This window comes from Balaenoptera physalus, assembly GCF_965194825.1.
Source record: "Balaenoptera physalus genome assembly, chromosome: 2".
NCBI lineage: Eukaryota > Metazoa > Chordata > Mammalia > Artiodactyla > Balaenopteridae > Balaenoptera > Balaenoptera physalus.
The window spans coordinates 176,697,827-176,718,904 of record NC_138883.1 but is presented as its reverse complement, the minus strand read 5'-3'; the positions used below and the strand labels follow the sequence as shown (position 1 = coordinate 176,718,904).

At 39.2% G+C, this 21,078-nt stretch overlaps 1 long non-coding RNA gene across 1 annotated transcript in view; it reads left to right on the top strand.

Annotated features, from left to right (window-relative positions):
- LOC309656466 overlaps positions 1-7,305 on the top strand; it is a 607,356-nt gene extending 600,051 nt beyond the window's left edge. The window contains exon 2 of the long non-coding RNA XR_014261386.1: positions 7,217-7,305. This is a non-coding gene — a long non-coding RNA (uncharacterized lncRNA). The remainder of the gene's footprint in view (positions 1-7,216) is intronic.
- Positions 7,306-21,078: the final 13,773 nt, after the last annotated feature.

The following is a 21,078-nucleotide window of genomic DNA, read 5'->3' as shown; positions in this document are numbered from 1 at the left end:
GAGTCCCCTCTGTTCTCCAAGCAGGACACTTAGAGATGAATTTTTCTTTATATAAAAAAGACAGGGTCACGATTAGAACCAAAAGAAACAAGGACTAGAAATTGAACAGACGCACAGTGGTGAATGCTGATGTCACAGGTCTGTGGGGCTCCAGGCAGAGGAGGCCAAACTCAATCCTGCAGGGAAATGGGTTTGAAGGCCTCCCTTTCCTGGTGGGAAACCAGAGCTGGCTCCGGGGAGTAAGGCAGGAAGGGCAGAGCGTGGCTGGTACCATAAAGCATCCTCAGAGCTGAGGAAGGATCAGAGAGAGCTTCACCTGGGTTCCTACCACCAAGGAACAGAGCCCCAAGTCAGGGACACGGGCCATCTCAGGTGGACGGTGGAGGCAACCATAAAACCAGGGAGAGAGAAATCAGAAACAATTTCCAGTCCAGGCCACCCTACAAACAAAGTTCTAAAGAATGCCAGAAATGTAGCCCCAAGGAAGAGCTCCCACAAGCAATGATCAACAGAGAAACCTCCACTGTGTGAATGCATGTAATAGAAGCAATCTCTCCAAAGGAATTTACAATGAGCATGTTTAGCTCTTGAAGACATAAAGGAGGGCCAGGAAAGAATATTAACAAGACTTTCTGAAACAAAACTAGGAAGCAATGAAACAAGAAAAGATGGACAGGATCGTGACGAGTTGCAGCAGGGATAGGGGAGGATGGGGGTGTCAGCTGCTTCTTCTAGATGTTAGGGAATGCAGCTAGACCTGGATCCAAAGCAGGCTCTCCATATCACCCAGGCCCGGAGGACGACACCTGGCTGGAGGACCGAGAGGAGCTCAGAAGGCTGGCCACCCTATACCTTTGGATTGGAGAATTTAACCCATTTACATGTAAGCCGTGTGGCTGACAGGGTCTTAGTTCTCCAGCCAGGTGTCAGGCCTGAGCCTCTGAGGTGGGAGAGCTGAGTTCAGGAAACTGGACCACCAGAGACCTCCTGGCACCACGTAATATCAAACAGCGAAAGCTCTCCCAGAGATCTCCGTCTCAACGCTAAGACCCAGCTCCACTCAATGACCAGCAATCTCTAGCGCTGGACAGGCCATGCCAAACAACTAGCAAGACAGGAACACAACCCCACCCATTAGCAGAGAGGCTGCCTAAAATTATAATAAGTTCACAGACACCACAAAACGCACCACCGGGGGGGCTCCCCTGGTGGCGCAGTGGTTGAGAATCCGCCTGACAATGCAGGGGACACGGATTCGAGCCCTGGTCTGGGAAGATCCCACATGCCACAGAGCAACAGGGCCCGTGAGCCACAATTACTGAGCCTGCGCATCTGGAGCCTGTGCTCCACAACAAGAGAGGCCGCGATGGTGAGAGGCCCGTGCACTGCGATGAAGAGTGGCTCCCGCTTGCCACAACTAGAGAAAGCCCTCGCACAGAAGCGAAGACCCAACACAGCCATAAATAAATAAATAAATAAATAAATAAAATAAAAAAGATCCTGTGTGCCGCAGCTAAGACCCAGCACAGCCTAAATAAATAAATTTTAAAAAAATTGTAAAAAATAAATAAATAAATAATAATTATCTTAAATGTAAATGGATTAAATGCTCCAACCAAAACACACAGACTGGCTGAATGGATACAAAACCAAGACCCGTATATATGCTGTCTACAAGAGACCCCCTTCAGACCTAGGGACACATAGTCTGTAGACTGAAAGTGAGGGGATGGAAAAAGATATTCCATGCAAATGGAAATCAAAAGGAAGCTGGAGTAGCAATTCTCCTATCAGACAAAATAGACTTTAAAATAAAGACTATTATAAGAGACAAAGGACACTACATAACGATCAGGGATCAATCCAAGATGAAGATATAACAATTGTAAATATTTATGCACCCAACATAGGAGCACCTCAATACATAAGGCAAATGTTAACAGCCATAAAAGGGGAAATCGACAGTAACACAATCATAGTAGGGGATTATAACACCCCACTTTCACCAATGGACAGATCAACCAAAATGAAAATAAATAAGGAAACACAAACTTTAAATGATACATTAAACAAGATGGACTTAATTGATATTTATAGGACATTCCATCCAAAAACAAACAGAATACACTTTCTTCTCAAGTGCTCCTGGAACATTATCCAGGATAGATCATATCTTGGGTCACAAATCAAGCCTTGGTAAATTTAAGAAAATTGAAATCATATCAAGTATCTTTTCCGACCACAACGCTAGGAGGCTAGATATCAATTACAGGAAAAAGAAACTGTAAAAAATACAAACACATGGAGGCTAAACAATCCACTACTAAATTACCAAGAGATCACTGAAGAAATCAAACAGGAAATCAAAAAATTCCTAGAAACAAGTGACAGTGAAAACACGACGCCCCAAAACCTATGGGATGCAGCAAAAGCAGTTCTAAGAGGGAAGTTTTTTTTTTTTTTTTTTTTTTTTTTTTTTTTTTTCACTTAAAGAAGCATTTATTCCATCCTTCCCTCAGACAGAGAGGGATCTTTCTTACTTGTGTTTTTTTTTAAAGTTATATATATATATATATATAAAATTTATTTACTTTTGGCTACGTTGGATCTTTGTTGCCGTGCGCAGGCTTTCTCTAGTTGCGGCAAGCAGGGGCTACTCTTCATTGCGGTGTGTGGGCTTCTCATTGGGGTAGCTTCTCTTGTTGCGGAGCATGGGCTCTAGGCGCGTGGGCTTCAATAGTTGTGGCACAAGGGCTCAGTAGTTGTGGCTCACAGGCTCTAGAGCACAGGCTCAGTAGTTGTGGCGCACGGGCTTAGTTGCTCCACGGCATGTGGGATCTTCCCGGGCCAGGGCTCGAACCCGTGTCCCCTGCATTGGCAGGCGGATTCTTAACCACTGCGCCACCACAGAAGGCCTTACTTGGTTTTTTTTTTTAAAGTAGATTTAGAGCAGTGTTGTCAGTTTCTTTGACTGTCTATTCCAGTGTCTTGTAACTGTGTCCCTGATGCTGCTGTTTTAAGCCAAGTTTCTCAGTAGAAAGCTCACCATCATGTACATGAAAGTGCATGCTTAATAATAATAGCCGTTATTTATTCGAGCAATCATTATGTCCCAGATCATCGTCTAAGCACTTCATATGTATTAACCCATGTACTTTTTAATAACCCTATTAGTAGCTGCAGTTTACAAATGGAGAAATAAAGCATAGCGTTTAAGAAACTTTCCGAACTTGCAGACTGTATGCACATACACTTCATATAAAGAATCCTCCCTGCACTTGAGGATGTTAAGAAATACTCTTAACATCCTTATGTTCCTTCTCAATTTTCTCTTCTCAAAGCAAGATTATCCCAGTTCCACTGTTTCATTTAGGAAATATCACTGGAAGATAGGCCGTGTTTATATGTTAGGGAGGAATACATAATGCCTAATTTGTTCCTGTAAAGGGCTTACAATCTATTTAGAGAAATAGGACCCGTAAGCTGATCATGGATAAAGACTCGGCAAAGCCTGTACTAGTCCATGACTAGGCTTCGGTGACTGTGGTTGCAGAGGTCAAGGTAGACTCTGTGGGAAGTGGGGCTCCATATGGGGGATGGGCAGGCTCTGGGGAGGCGAGTGACGAGCACGCCTTCCTCCGCAGCATAGCTCCCAATCCAGCTTCAGCAAGAAAGATTAGAAAGTTACTCCTCCAGAGCTACTTCCCAGATATGACCAGATATTAATGATGGAGTTGCTACAAAATAGCGCCATTTTCTCATAGTCGATTTCTTTCAGTTAGGAAGCCTGAAACTTTTGTTGCTTCATCAGTAGGCAGGATAAACTTCCTGCTGCCCAGTGCCGGGGAGCTGCCAATATCTAAGAGGGAAGTTTATAGCAATATAATCTTACCTCAAGAAACAAGAAACATGGGCTTCCCTGGTGGCACAGTGGTTAAGAATCCGCCTGCCAATGCAGGTGACATGGGTTCGAGCCCTGGTCCGGGAAGATCCTACATGCCGCGGAGCAACTAACCTGTGTGCCACAACTACTGAGCCTGCGCTCTAGAGTCCGTGAGCCACAACTACTGAGCCCTCGTGCCACAACTACTGAAGCCCGTGCACCTAGAGCCTGTGCCCTGCAACAAGAGAAGCCACAGCAATGAGAAGCCCACACACTGCAACAAAGGATAGCCCCCGCTCATCACAACTAGAGAAAGCCTGTGCACAGCAACGAAGACCCAATGCAGCCAAAAATAAATAATAAAATAAAAATTAAAAAAAAAAAAAATACAAAGGATCATGAGAGATTACTACAAGCAACTATATGCCAATAAAATGGACAACCTGGAAGAAATGGACAAATTCTTAGAAAAGCACAACATTCCGAGACTGACCCAGGAAGAAATAGAAAATATAAACAGACCAATCACAAGCACTGAAATTGAGACTGTGATTAAAAATCTTCCAACAAACAAAAGCCCAGGACCAGATGGCTTCACAGGCAAATTCTATCAAACATCTAGAGAAGAGCTAACACCTATCTTCTTCAGCTCTTCCAAAATATAGCAGAGGGAGGAACACTCCCAAACTCATTCTACGAGGCCACCATCACCCTGATACCAAAACCAGACAAAGATGTCACAAAGAAAGAAAACTACAGGCCAATATCACTGATGAACATAGATGTAAAAATCCTCAACAAAATACTAGCAAACAGAATCCAACAGCACATTAAAAGGATCATACACCATGATCAAGTGGGATTTATCCCAGTAGTGCAAGGATTCTTCAATATATGCAAATCAATCAGTGTGATAACCCTATTAACAAACTGAAGGATAAAAACCATATGATCATCTCAATAGATGCAGAAAAAGCTTTCGACAAAATTCAACACCCATTTTTGATAAAAACTCTCCAGAAAGTAGGCATAGAGGGAACTTACCTCAACAGAATAAAGGCCATATATGACAAACCCACAGCCAACGTCATTCTCAATGGTGAAAAACTGAAACCATTTCTACTAAGATCAGGAACAAGACAAGGCTGTCCACTCTCACCACTATTATTCAACATAGTTTTGGAAGTTTTAGCCACAGCAATCAGAGAAGAAAAAGAAATAAAAGGAATCCAAATCGGAAAAGAAGAAGTAAAGCTGTCACTCTTTGCAGATGACATGATACTATACATAGAGAATCCTAAAGATGCTACCTGAAGACTACTAGAGCTAATCAATGAATTTGGTAAGTAGCAGGATACAAAATTAATGCACAGAAGTCTCTTGCATTCCTATACACTAATGATGAAAAATCTGAAAGAGAAATTAAGGAAACACTCCCCTTTACCACTGCAACAAAAAGAATAAAATACCTAGGAATAAACCTACCCAAGGAGACAAAAGACCTGTATGCAGAAAACTATAAGACACTGATAAAGAAATTAAAGATGATACAAACAGATGGAGAGATATACCATGTTCTTGGATTGGAAGAATCAACATTGTGAAAATGACTCTACTACCCAAAGCAATCTACAGATTCAACGCAATCCCTATCAAACTACCAATTGCATTTTTCACAGAACTAGAACAAAACATTTCACAATTTGTATGGAAACACAAAAGACCATGAATAGCCAAAGCAAACTTGAGAAAGAAAAACGGAGCTGAGGAATCATGCTCCCTGACTTCAGACTATACTACAAAGCTACAGTCATTAAAACTGTATGATACTGGCATAAAGACAGACTTATAGACCAAAGGAACAGGATAGAAAGCCCAGAAAAAAACCCACACACCTATGGTCACCTTATCTTTGATAAAGGAGGTAAGAATATACAATGGAGAAAAGACAGCCTCTTCAATAAGTGGTGCTGGGAAAACTGGACAGCTACATGTAAAAGAATGAAATTAGAACACTCCCTAACACCGTACACAAAAATAAACTCTAAATGGATTAAAGACCTAAATGTAAGGCCAGACACTGTAAAACTCTTAGAGGAAAACATAGGCAGAACATTCTACAACATAAATCACAGCAAGATCCTTTTTGACCCACCTCCTAGAGAAATAGAAATAAAAACAAAAATAAACAAATGGGACCTAATGACACTTAAAAGCTTTTGCACAGCAAAGGAAGCCATAAACATGATCAAAAGACAACCCTCAGAATGGGAGAAAATATTTGCAAACAAAGCAACTGACAAAGGATTAATCTCCAAAATATATAAGCAGCTCATGCAGCTCAATATCAAAAAGCCAAACAACCCAATCCAAAAATAGGCAGAAGACCTAAATAGACGTTTCTCCAGAGAAGATATACAGATTGCCAACAAACACATCAAAAGATGCTCAACATCACTAATCATTAAAGAAATGCAAATCAAAACTACAAGGAGGTATCACCTCACACCAGTCAGAATGGACATCATCAAAAAATCTATGAACAATAAATGCTGGAAAGGGTGTGGAGAAAAGGGAATCCTCTTGTACTGTTGGTGGGAGTGTGAATTGATACAGCCACTATGGAGAACAGTATGGAGGCTCCTTAAAAAACTAAAAATAGAACTACCATGCGACCCAGCAATCCCACTACTGGGCATATACCCTGAGAAAACCAGAATTCAAAAAGAGACATGTACCACAATGTTCACTGCAGCATATTTACAATAGTCAGGACATGGAAGCAACCTAAGTGTCCATCGACAGATGAATAGGTAAGGAAGATGTGGCACATATACACAATGGAATATTACTCAGCCATAAAAGGAAACGAAATTGAGTTATTTGTGGCGAGGTGGATGGACCTAGAGTCTGTCATACAGAGTGAAGTAAGTCAGAAAGAGAAAAACAGATACCATATGCTAACACATATATATGGAATCTAAAAAAAAAGGTTCTGAAGAACCTAGGGGCAGGACAGGAATAGACACAGACCTACTAGAGAATGGACTTGAGGACATGGGGAGGGGGAAGGGTAAGCTGGGACGAAGTGAGAGAGCGGCATGGACATATATACACTACCAAATGTAAAATAGATAGCTAGTGGGAAGCAGCCGCGTAGCACAGGGAGATCAGCTCGGTGCTTTGTGACCACCTAGAGGGGTGGGATAGGGAGGGTGGGAGGGAGAAGCAAGAGGGAGGAGATATGGGGATATATGTATACGTATAGCTGATTCACTTTGTTATACAGCAGAAACTAACGTACCACTGTAAAGCAATTATACTCCAATAAAGATGTTAAAAAAAAAAAAAACAGTGTAATGTGTAAACCTTGCTTGGGCCCTGGACTAAATAAATAACCAGGTCTATAAGACAAAAAAAAAGATGGACAGGGAAAAAGCACCAATCAGAAATCTTGGAAAAGAGAAATGATCATTGGAATAGCAGTTTATACAGTATTATCTCAGTTCAGTACACGTTCAACCATCCCTCACACACAATTTCGTGTTCAGAATGTGAGCCAAAGATGCCTGGTCATCAAAGAGTGGCAGATCTGTGTTGTGTCGGGGCGGGGCGGGGAGATGGGCGGGGCGGGGAGGAGAAGCAGCCGAGAGAGGTAAAAGTACTGGCCCCTGGAGTCCCGCCCCTGCCCCATGACCAGCAGTACTTAACCTCCCTGGAGCTTCACGCCTTTCTGTGCAATGAGGGTAATAATGACCATGACAGTGTTGAAGATGGTGGACACTTGATGTAACATCGTCTAACCTTATTGACAGAAACTGATCAAGGAAGGAAAGTACATCGACACTTCTAATTGTGTCTTTAATAATTAAAAAAAATCCTGGTACCTTACATGTCACCCTCCTCTGGAATCAGAGTAGTGTATTCTCTGGATATTCTGGTCACTGCACTGTCCTGTAGGTAGGTGATCTCTGACGCTCACCAACAGAGGCTTTTCTTGGAAACTGCCTGTGAGCGCTTTCCTTTGCCGCCGTTGGCTGCCATGCCACGCACTTGAGTGGGTCGGAATCAGAGTCCGAATCAGATGGCCACGAGGATGCTTCACTAGCCCCCGTGACAGGAGAACAATGTTTCAAGATGACTTAATCCTTTTACTCTCTAGAGTCTGCCTTCTAAGTGCTCCCTCTTAATGCAATAAAAACTTATCTGTGTTAATAAACGTCTGTGTCTGCTCCAGCCTTGGAGTTTGTTTCGCTGGCAGACACCCATCATCTGATCAACGAGGTGACTGTGTCTGCTCTTCCAGCCCAGGGAGGGGGACAGGCCGCTGGGGCCGACTGCAGGGAAGGGCTCATCTCCGGGTACTTGATGCCCTCTCCTCACAGGAAAAGAGAGCCCTGATTAAATAAGACACGGCGGAATTAGATCTTCTAACATGAAGAGAAACAGAGACACCTGTTCGTGATGGCCTAGGGTGGCGTCTGTGACCTTCAGGAGAGTGGGGTTAATATGAAGATTTCCATCTACCCAAGGCGGCCTTAGCGTCAGAACCCCAGGGAACAACCTTAATATAAGGAGGTAAGCTGACAACCTTTCTCTTCTTTCTTTATTTACCTGCAACTTAAAAAATATATATAAAATGCTTCACACACCGGAGGTGACAGAAGTTCACATTTTGCTACATTTGCATCAGGTCACTGGACTCGCTAAGAAATGCAATGTTATAGACGGGACCAAAGTCCCACTCCAAAGCCTCCCCAACATGTTCTCCCCAGAGAGAGCTACTATCTTGAAGTGAACATGCATGTTTTACTTCTTTTTAATACATACACATTAGGTAGCCACAAGCTTTGTGCTATTATGTGTTTTCAAATTTACGTGTGTGGTATCCACACCCTTTTGCATCTTTCTTTTTTTACTCAATATTACGTTTTTGCAATTTCACTTATTTATTTTTGCTACAAATAGCTATAGGGTGTCTACAATAAACCAGGCAATTTTTGGGGTACTGAAATTGAAAAAAAAAAAAAGGGATAGAGACAAAACCCCTATTCTATGAGACGAACAATAAAAAAGATAAGTAAAATATATACTCTGATTTATATGAAGCACTGTATGTATGAAAAATATATTAAGGCAGTGGTAAGTGCTAAGGAGAACATTTAAGGAAGACAAGGGGATAAGAAGTGTGTATTTGGGGGTGGGGAGCATGGTTGGTAATTTAGACCATGTGTTTCAGGTTAAACACTGCGTGGTATTATCCTTGGTGAAATGACTCTGCCACACAGAGGGCTGACTGCCATGCACAACCTTGTTCACGGCTCCTTTAAGAACTGCCAAGTCGTAGCATATGCGCATCTTCAAACACAAGAGCACCTCACTTCCCTCTGGGATTGTATTAATGTATACTCCCACCAGCAGGCTATTGGGATTTCCATTTCCCCACATCCTTGCCAGTTTTTATCAGACTTCTAAACTTTGCCTTTCTGAAGGGTATAAATAATAACTTGTTGCCATTTTAATTTTTTTCCCAGATTATTACTATGGCTGAGATCTCCACATTGACCACTCTGGTTTCCTTTCTGGAGTGGTCTGGTCACATCCCTTGCTCATTTTTCTGTGGAGGTGTTTGTCTTAACTGTACTCATTTATACAATATGATTCCTTTATACAGTGTGGATTCATCCTTTGTCAACTCACAGGGATTGCGGATATGTTATCCCTCTCTGTGGCTTGTCTTTTTGTCTAGGGTCTCATTTGTGATGCAGGATTAACACTAATTTGATCAAATGATCAAGCTTCTCCTGTGTCATTTGTGCTTTTTTTAATCCTAAGAACAGCTTCCCTGCCCTGATGTCATAAAAGTATTCTGGCAGGTTTTCTTCTAAAAGTTTTATAGCTTTTCATACAAGTCTGTAATCTGGGACTGAACTAGCATAAAAAACGTACTTTTCTTTTTCTCTAGAGAGCCAACTGTCCCAGCACTATTTATTGAAGAGTCCATGTCTTCTCTGTTAATGGGTAATGAGACTTCTGTCAAATGCCAAATTACTTAACAAATATGGGATCTTTTGCTGTCCCGCTGGTCTGTTCATCCATCCCCCACCAGTTCTACTGTCTTTATTGTCATAGCTTCACAATGTCTTGGTATCTACAACAATCCCCCACCTTGGCCCACCATTAATCTTCCACAAAACTACCTTTGCTATTCATGGCCTTTTCTACTCTACCATAATAATTTTAGGATCAATTTGGAAAATTCCCAGTCAGGAGTGGAATTGCATTGCATATATAAATTAATTTAGGAGAACTATTAACTTTATAATATTGAGCCTTTCCATCATGACAGTACCTCTTCACTTATTCAGGTCTTGTTTGATATTTTTTGATACATTTTATAATTTTTTATAAAGACCTATTATTTTGTCACATCATATCCTACTGCTATTTTTTGTTGCTATAGAAAATATTGTCTGTAATTGCATTTCCTAATCGTTTATTGCAGGTGTATAGAAGAACTATTAAGTTTTGTACGTAAGCCTTACATAGCAACCTTGCTGAATTCTCCCATTAGTTTGTCCGCAGTTTAGTTAATAGTCTAAACAGCTTAGATACTCATACTCAACTAATAGTTTATCTGCAAATAAACATATTATCTTGAAATATTACTAGTTAGGATTTTTTCCTTTTCCAATCAATACAGTTCTTTTTTCTTATTGCTAGAACTTCAAGATTAATGTTAAATACAAGTTGTGATGGCAGATAGCCTCATCTTGATCCTGGTTTAAAAAGGAATGCTTCTGATATTTTACCAGTAAATGTAATGTTTACCGTAGGGTTTTGGTAGATTATTAGGTTAAGAAAGTTCACTTCTATTCACAGTGTACTAAGGATTTTCGTTAGGAATGGGTTTTAAGTTACATAAAATTTATTTTTGGCATCTACTGAAATGATTAATTTATTAAAGTGGGTGACTCTTGTATTCTCAGAAAACTCAAGAATTTGGTAATAATGTATTTTGTATATTGATGGGTTTATTTTACTAATATTTTATGTAGAATTTTGTATCAATATTCATAATTGAGGTTGTCAATGATTTACTTATTACTCCTCTCTGAGTTTTGGTATCAAGGTTACACTAATCTCATAAAATGAGCTGGAGGGGGACTTTCCCTTTATTTTAATATGCTGTGAACAACTGGCATAACATAGAAAGTATCTGTCCCTTAGAGTGTTGCCAGAACTCAGTGGATTTTGTTTTTACAAAGGATACGAATCAAGCAGATACTTCATTTCAGATTCATTTTCCTTATGGGTTACAGACCCAGGTAGGTTTTCTATTACTGAGTAGATTTTTATAAGTTAAATTTTCCCAGGAAACTGTCTATTTAATTTCAGTTGTCATGTTTTGTTCACAGAATTTGCTTAAATATGTTTTGTATATATTGTATACATGATTATGTATATGTATATACTTAATCATACATATGTTAAGTATCCTTATTTTTTTCCCTAGCTAAACCTTGCTAGAGATTTGTTTATCCCTGTAGTCTTTTCAAAGAACCAGCTGTTCGATTTGTTAATCTTTTCAATTCTATCTTTGTTTTCTATTTTGTTCATTTCTGTTCTCATCTTGATTATTTCTTTTCTTACACTTTCTACTTAATCTGTTGCTCTTTTATTAATAATTATCCTTCTCCACTTCTATTATATTCATTTAAAGGTATAGATTTATTTTTAAAAACTGTTTTAGCTGTATCCCACAAGTTTAATTTAAAAAATTTTATTATGATTCTTTCTTTGACCATTAGTTATTTAGAATTGGGTTTTTAATTTTACCAGTGTTGGTTTTTGTTTTCTTGTGGTATTTATTTTTTTTTTTCCTTTGTTGTAAAGAACATGGGGGATATTAAATGTTTAGCATTTTTAAAGTTTTCTCCATTTTTATAAATCTTATAAATTTTATAAATTACATGAATGAAAGCATGTGTATTTTCTAATTGTTGGATCTGAGGTTCTCTCTACATATAGATAGATATATAGATATAGATTTACATTCAATATATAAGCCTTGTCATTGCACTATTCAAATCCCTATATCATTTAAATTTTTTGCCTATTTCATCTATCAATGACTAGGGAAAGGGTGTTAAAATCTCCTACCAAACTGTAGATTTGTGAATGTGTCCTTATAATTTTGTCCATTTTTTATTTATAAGATCTGAAGCTAAATTATTAGGTACTTAAAAGTTCAGATTCATGTCTTGTGCTGAATTTTTCTTTGATTATTACGTAACAAACCTCTTTATTCCTAATGGTGCTTTTTGCCTTAAAGTGTATTTTATCTGTTATTAATGTAACTTCATAAGTTTAATTAGTATCTATCTTTACTGAGAACATTTCTGTGTCATTATGTTTTAGGTATGTTTCTTGTAAAAAGCACAGAACACGATTTTAAAAAATCCAGTCTGGGGACCTCCCTGGTTGTCCAGTGGTTAAGACTTGGCCTTCCAATGCAGGGGGTGCGGGTTTGATCCCTGGTAGGGGAGCGAAGATCCCACATGCCTCGTGGCCAAAAAGCCAAAAAAAAAAACAACAGAAGCAATATTGTAACAAATTCAATAAAGACTTTAAAAATGGTCCACATCAAAAAAAAAAAAAAAATCCAGTCTGATACAAAATGCATCAGAATGATATTAAAATGTATCACAATTAGTAAAATATTTAGATTTACATTTATCCCTCTCATTCTTCCTTACATTCATTCTTATTTGAGACAAATAAAAGCTGAGAGAATTGTCATCATAACTACACTACGAGAAGTATCAACACAAGTTCTTCAGGCAGAAGGAAATGACACTAGATGGCAGATGGTTATACAAAAGGAATGAAGCAGGCCATAATAGGGGAAAATGGGTAAATTTCAAAGGATTTTCTCATGTTTAACATTTCTTTAATTGATAGTTGACTGACTGAATAAAAGAAATAACAGTATGTCGTTTGGTTTATGACCTATGTAGGATAATTAAGAACAGCAACAGCATAAAGGATGGGCAAGGGAAACCTGACTGTAATGTTATAAATGTCCTGCACCAGACTTGAAGTGATTTAATATTATTTGAAGACAGACAGTTATAAGTTAACAATGTACATTTTAAACCCTAGATCAACCACACAAAAAAACAGACATACGTAATAAGCCACAAGTGGAGATAAGATGGAATCATTAAAAATACCTAATCCAAAAGAAGACAGATAAGGAGAAAAAAGAAACATAGGAAAGATGGAATGAACAGAAAAGAGATAGTAAGATGATAGATTTAAATCCAATGACATAATCAAATACATTAAAAGCTATGTTCCAAACACCACAGTTAAAAGGCAGAGACTGTCATATTGGGGGGGAAAAAAGCAAGACCCAACCATATGTTGTCTACAAGAAATCCACTTTGTGTGTAAAGACACAGAGAGAGGGACTTCCCTGGTGGCGTAGTGGTTAAGAATCTGCCTGCCAATGCAGGGGACGCAGGTTCGAGCCCTGGTCTGGGAAGATCCCACATGCCATGGAGCAACTAAGCCCGTGTGCCACAACTACTGTGCCTGCACTCTAGAGCCTGCAAGCCACAACTACTGAGCCCACGTGCCACAACTACTGAAGCCCGTGCGCCTAGACCCCATGCTCTGCAACAAGAGAAGCCACTGCAATGAGAAGCCCACGCACCACAACGAAGAGTAGCCCCCGCTCGCCACAACTAGAGAAAGCCCACGCGCAGCAACGAAGACCCAATGCAGCCAAAAATAAATAAGTTAATTAATTAATTAATTTTTAGAAAGACACAGACAGATTAAAAATAAAACAATGCAAAAGATACTCCATGCAAACAGTAATCAAAAGTAAGCTGGCTAAAAAAAAAAAAAAAAGTAAGCTGGCTAATAATAGTAAACATACACTTACTATAAAAAAAAAAGTTATTGTGAGGCAAACACTGATAAACAGCAGAAGAGGAGGACCACATTCTATAAATAATAGGATGTCATTTCCCTTTTGGACTAAATGATAAACTCAATAACAGATACAGCTGATAAATCTTGTGGCTGTTTTGAAGTATAAAGATGAGTGAACTGGTGATGAATGAACTGGTTTCGACTATTAAAAGGGTGACATTTATTACAAAACTAATATATGTTTATTGTAGGAAATCTGGAAAATACAGAAAAGATATTCAAAAAATCACTCCTGGTTCCACACTCAAATTCAATAAGAAATATATAGTTAAAACAAAAGTCCCTTTTTTGTCTCCTTTCCCGCAAATGTACCATGTTAATGATTTGGTTTACCAATTTCACATGGATGAGATCCTATTTAATACATTGTTCTCTCACTTGAAAAGAAAAATAAAAGTAAGCTGGAGTGGCTATGTTATTATAAAACAGATTTCAGAGAAAGAAATATTATCAGAGATTATATTAGATAAAGAAGGACATCTCATAATGATAAAGAGGTCAATTTACCATGGAGATATAATAAATCTTAATATGAATGTACCTAATAGCAGAGCTTCAAAATACATGAAGCAAAAATTAGTAGAAGTGAGAGGAAATGTAGACAAGTACACAATCATAGTTGGAGATTTCAACACTCCTTTCTCAGTATTGTTAGAACAAACAGAAAATCAGTAATTATCTAGAATACTTGATAACACTACTGACCAACTTGACCTAATTGATCAGTTAGAGAATACTCCTCCCAACAACAGCAGGATCACACATTATTTTAAAGGGTATGCAGATCATTCTCCAAGATAAACCAAATTCTGAGTCATAACATAAGTCTCAATAAATTTAGAAGGATTGGAATCATGCAAAGCACTTCATCTGAACACAATGTAATTCCACACAACTAGAAATCAATTATAGAAATATATTTGGAGTATGATCAAATACTCAAGATTTTAAGAACACACTTCTAAGTAACTTACAAGTCAGAGAAAAAGTATTTTGAACTGAATGAAAATGGAAACACAGCGTAACAAAACTTACGAGGTGTAGCCAGGGCAGCAGTCAGAGGAAGTCTGCAGCACTGAATGCTCACATGAGGGAGAAAAGTTTCAAGTCAGCTAACTAAGTATCTACCTTAAGAAAGCAAAAAAAAAAAAAAAAAAAGAGCAAATTAAGCCCGACATAAGCAAAAGGAAAGAAGTAATAAAAAAGCAGACATCAATGAAATAGAAATAAAAAGGAAACTTAAAAACAATTAAGAAAAACAATAAAGTCAAAAGCTGGTCATTTTAAAAGCTCAATAAATTGGCAATCATTTAGCCAAAGTGGTCAGAAAAAAAAGATAAATTACCAATATCATGAATGAAAGAGAAGCCATTGCTATAGATCCAGCAGCATTAAATGGACAATAAGGAAACACTATGAACAATTTTACGCCAATATATTAGACAACTTAAATTAAATAGACAAAATCCTTGGAATATACAAACTTCCAAAGCCCACTCAAAAACTAAGATAAGCACAACAGCCCAGTATTTGCTTGTTTTTAAATAAAGTTGCAGTTATAACCCTTCTCACAAAGAAAATTCCAGGCCCAGATGGCTTCACTGGTGAACTGTAATACACTTTAAAGGAAGAAACAGTACCCATTCTACACAAACTTTATCCACCTGATAAAGGACATATATGAAAACCTACAACTGATATCACCTTTAATGACTGAATGCTTTATCCCTAAGATTGGGAACAAGACAATAATATTCACTCTTACTACTTCTATTCAACTTAATATTGGAGTACCTAGCCAAAGAAACTAAGCAACAAAAAGAAATAAAATGCATAGAGACAATATTATCATCTACGGAGGAAAACCTAAAGAATCTACAAAAAAGCTGGTGGAAATAAAGGTCAACATACAAAATATTGGAATAGCTGGAAACTGAAATCGAAAAACAATACCATTTATAATGGCATAAAAATGTATAAAGTTATATGGGAAAGATTTAACAACAACAAAAAAATGTTCAAGACCAATGCACCCAAAATTACAAAACACTGCCAAGAGAAATTAAAGATAACCTAAAAAAATGGAGAGATATACCATGTTCATGGATCAGAAGACTCAATATTGTTAAGCTGTCAGTACTCATTGAATTTAATCTGTGAATTCAAGGAAATGCCAATAAAATCCCAGAAGAGTTTGTTCTGGTAGAAATTTATAAGCTGATTTGAATATTTATATGGACATGCAAAGGATCTAGAGTAGCCACAATTTTGAGAAAGAACTAGTTGGAAGAATTATACTATTTTGATTTAGAGACTTACTAATGAAGTCTAGTAAATAAGACAGTGTGGTATCGACAATGAAATGAATAGGGACTCCCAAAATAGACCACACGTACATGGTCAATTAATTTAAGACAAAAGTACCAAAATAATTGAATGGAAAAAGACAGTCTTTTCAACAAATTGTGCTGGAATAATTGGATATCCATATGCAAGAAAATGAAACTCAACCCTTACCTTACACCTTATACAAAAATTAACTTCAAATGGATCACAGACCTAAATGTAGACCCAAAACTATAAAACTTTTAGAAGAAAACATATGGCAAAATGTTTATGACTCTGAGTTAAGCTAAAACCTTTTAGGTAGGCTAAATTAAGCAGAACCATTAAAGAAATACTTGAAAAATTAGACTTCATCAAAATTTAAAGCTTTTGCTTTTCAAAAGACAGTGTTCAAAAATTAAAAAGCAAGCCACAGACTGGGAAAAATACTTATAAAACTTTTATTTGTTCTGGACTTAAATCCAGAATATATAAAGAAAACTTAAAACTCACTAATAAAAAGATAATAAGCCAATAAAAATGGGAAACAAGTTGATCAGACTCTTTGCAAAAGAAAATATATAAATGGCAAATAAACAAATGAAAATATGCTCAACATCATTAGTCACTAGGGAAAAGCAAATTAAAACCACAAGGAGATACCACCGGTGACATGCCCACTGGGATGCTGAAAGTAAAAGTACCAAGCACACTATGATAGGCAGACTAGTGGCCTCCAAAGACGTCCATTCTAATCACTGAAACATGTGAATCAATCCATCTGTTGTAACAGTCCCCAAATAAGTCTTCATTATTGTTCTTTTTTTTAATTAATTTATTCATTTTTGGCTGTGTTGGGTCTTCGTTTCTGTGCGAGGGCCTTCTGTAGTTGCAGCAAGCGGGGGCCACTCCTCATCACGGTGCGCGGGCCTCTCACTATCGCGGCCTCTCTTGTTGCGGAGCACAGGCTCCAGACGCGCAGGCTCAGTAGTTGTGGCGCACGGGCTTAGTTGCTCCGTGGCATGTGGGATCTTCCCAGACCAGGGCTCGAACGCGTGTCCCCTGCATTGGCAGGCAGACTCTCAAACACTGCGCCACCAGGGAAGCCCCTTCATTATTGTTCTTTTACCCAGTAAATGCTTCTCCTTCCTTCCATCTACTTCCTTCTTAGACACATTTTTTGATCATTCTTTTAATGAAGGTCTGTGAGTGGCAAATTCTCTACATTATTTTTAGCTAAAACGGTCTTCATTTTTTTCCCTTACTCTTGATTAATAGTATAACTCTAAGAAGGTATCATTCTATTCTCTTCTGATCTCTGTTGTTGGTATTGGGAAATCTGCTGTCATTCAAATCACTGGTACTTTGTATGTGATCTCTTATCTCTCTTTGCTTTGCAGATTTTCTCCTTTTATTTAGTGTTTAATGGTTATACAAGGAAGTCTCTAGGTGTGGGATTACCCAGCTTGGGATTCCTTGGAATTCTTCCATTGAGGGTTCATGTCTTTAATCAGTTCCGAGTCATCTATTTTCTCCTCAAATATTTCCTCTCATTCTTTCTCTCTGTTTAGGTCTTATTAGCTAAGAGATACCACCAGTGAGTACATACCAGCACTCTTATTAGCTTTGTATTGGACATTTTCATTATCTTAAACTCCGTTTCACGTTTTCCATCTTATCTTTGTGCTGTGTTCTAGGTAATAGCCTCTAATCTTTAGTTTAACAATTCTCTCCTCCAGTGAGCTAATTCAGGGTCCCATCCATCCACTGAGACTTTCATTCAATGAATATGTTTCACATTTCTAGAAGGCCTATTTCATTATTTTGCAAACCTTCCTTATTTACAGCATCTTGATCTTCCCTCCAGGACTTGATTCCATCTATTATGTTTTTAAGCATTTTTACCATACTTTTCCCCCCTCTGATTGTGCCTTTATTAGCTCAAGTTCATGGGACTGGAATCTTGCTGTTTGTTGTGTCTGCTGTCTCTTGCTCACAGCGAATTATTTCACTGTATGTTTCCTAATTTTTTAAACTCATGAGCTCACCGTTAATGAGGCTTATTTTCTGAAAAAGCACAGTGAGGCCAGTGCTGTCACAGTACCTCTGCTGGGTGACTTAGGACGGCAGACATTCCAGGGGTGTCCACTCTGGGACAGATCGGCATGTTTATTTCTCTGCTCGCAGTTTTCCTGAGCCTTGCAGAGATATCTGCAGGTTTTCTGAGTGGAGTAAAGACATGTTTTGGACCCAAAACCCAAGGGCAAGCCCAGGGCTTAATTTTCTCTAGGGAGACTGTTTCCTTCAACTCAAGCTGAGGCAGCTTCCTTGTCTCCTCCCTGTGCCAAGAGCCAGGTTTCTCCTAATCCCCCTTTCCACTGAGAGTTCAGCTCTTCAAACGTCCTGACTTAGACCTTTCTCAGGATTCCAAGACCTCGTCTCCTGTCCTCAAATGCGTGTTAAAGCCCAAGCCCCCAGGTTTACTAGGACCGAAAACAAACTCCCAGGTCAGTTCATGGGCCCACATTGCTCTCATATTCAGTCTCCTTGTTTCAGAGACTCATGATCTCAGCTGTACAATTTTCAAGGGTCACACCTACTCAGAACATCTGTGTGTTTGGGACAGGAGGGATTTCAGGTCTCTTAGTCCATCATCTTTCTGGAAAGAGAACTCTCCTTCTCCACTTATTCACGTGGCCACCTCCCAAGAAACATAATTTCAGAGTCATTCTGTGACTGTTTACACAGCTCCAAAACACATTAGTTATGTTGAAGCGTTCGGCCAATCATCCAGATGTTTTTGTCTACACGATGCCAAATATCCAGATGTGCGTCCAATTCATCTGCTATTTCCAAACATAATAAACTTACATTATTAAGCACATTGCTATTTCACAAACTCAGGGACCCTGTGGGTATAATCCTGTCCCTCATTTGCCAAGACTAATTACATCAAAGCCCATGACTTTCATTCGATCACACAGATTTCTAACGCTGTAATTCTTTTCCTTGTTCTTGCTGTTGTTACTCTTGTGTCTTGTTTTTTTTTTCACAATACAGTATTGAGGTCAATAAGTATTTATTAAACTCTTGGCTGAGGGCGAAAAGAATGAAAAACCACTCTGTCCCTGGTGGATATTAAAATGTAGTTGTATTTATTTATTCATTCCTTCATTCAATGCTTTTTTGTTGCACAGACACCGTGTTCCTGGGGAAACAGGGTAAACAAGACCGACCCCCTGCCTTCGTGAAGCGGGGCATTTAGTGGGACACACAAGTAACATAGAATAAAAAGTCATTAATGCTACATAGGAAAGGAGAAGTACTGTGACAGAGAATCCTACATAGTCTCAGCTTAGTTTGGGGAAGGGAGGGAACGACCTCTCTTAGGAGTGACCTAAACTGTGACCTGAGAGATGCAGGCAAAGAGTGAGGAAAGAAAGTTCCAGACTGAGGAACCATAGGAGAGGCCGTGGGAGGGGCCGGGGGCCGAAGGGGCTGGGAGGCTGAAGGAACACAAAGATCGTCGGTGTGGCTGGGAGTGTCGGCAGGAGGCTGGTGTGGAAATAAAGCTGGAGAAGGAGGTTGGCATCTCATCAGCTCTGAATAGGACAGGGTTTGGATTTGGGATTTTCTTCTGAGAGCAATAACTCTCCCACTGGAGCAGAGGGATGATGGGAAGAGATCCCTGGCTGCTGGATGGCAAGGGAGACTAGGAAGAAAACAGGTGAGTTAGAGTTTAGTAAGAGGATGGTGGTGAAGAATGAGAGGTGGCGGTGGCGACAGAGAGAAAGAGGCGAGCGGGATGCAGTTCAGAGCTGGGATCTGGTGATGGATTCGGGTAGCACAGGGGAGGACCGTGTCAAGCCGGGCTCTGGCACGAGTGGCTGGGGATACAGAGGCACCATTACTCAGATAGGGAAGCCTGGAGGAGAGCCAAATTTCTGGGGAATTAGTTCATTTTTAGACATCTGAACTTGGAGATTAGCACATTAATCAGTTGGTTACCTTTAGCACACAATCTTATTTATCGCGCTAACCCTTCGTGAGACACACAAGTCAAGTCGTCAACTGGACAGGAGGGTATATATGGCTGGAGCTCAGGAGAGGCAGGTGAGGTACAAATCTGGGAGTCAAGGGCACGTAATTGGTACGTCAAACCACGGAACTGGTGACGGTGATGTGGGGAGAGACAGAAAGAGAGCAGGAGCCTTGGTCATAGAAGACAAGGAATCTATTTTTTTTTTTAAAGAAGACTGAGTTAGTCATAGGATATCACTCATATGTGGAATTTAGTTTTTAAAAAGTGATACAAATGAACTTATTTACGAAACAGAAACAGACTCACAGACATAGAAAACAAACTTTTGGTTACCAAAGGGGAAGTGTCGGGGGGAGGGATAAATTAGGAGCTTGAGATGAACATACACACACTACTATGTATAAGATAGATAACCAACAAGGACCTGCTGTAGAGCACAGGGAACTTTACTCAATATTCTGTGATAACCGATGTGAGAAAAGAATCTAAAAAAGAATGAATAGATGTATATGTATAACTGAATCACTTTGCCATCCACCTGAAACGAACACGACATTGTAAATCAACTAGACTCCAATAAAATTTTTTAAAAAATTAAAAAGACTGAGTTAGGAGTATCTGAAGTGGGGAGAAACAAGAGAGCTTGGTGTCATGAAATCCCAGAGAAGAGAGTGTTTAAGGCAGAAAGAGTGGTTAGCTTCTCATTGAAAACTTGATCTTCTGAAAGGTCGAGTGAGATAAAAACTAAGAGGTGGCCGTTGGGGAGGATGGATGCCAGGGGCGAGTCTGCGGGTGAAGAGGAAGAGCTCCCAGAGTGAGACGG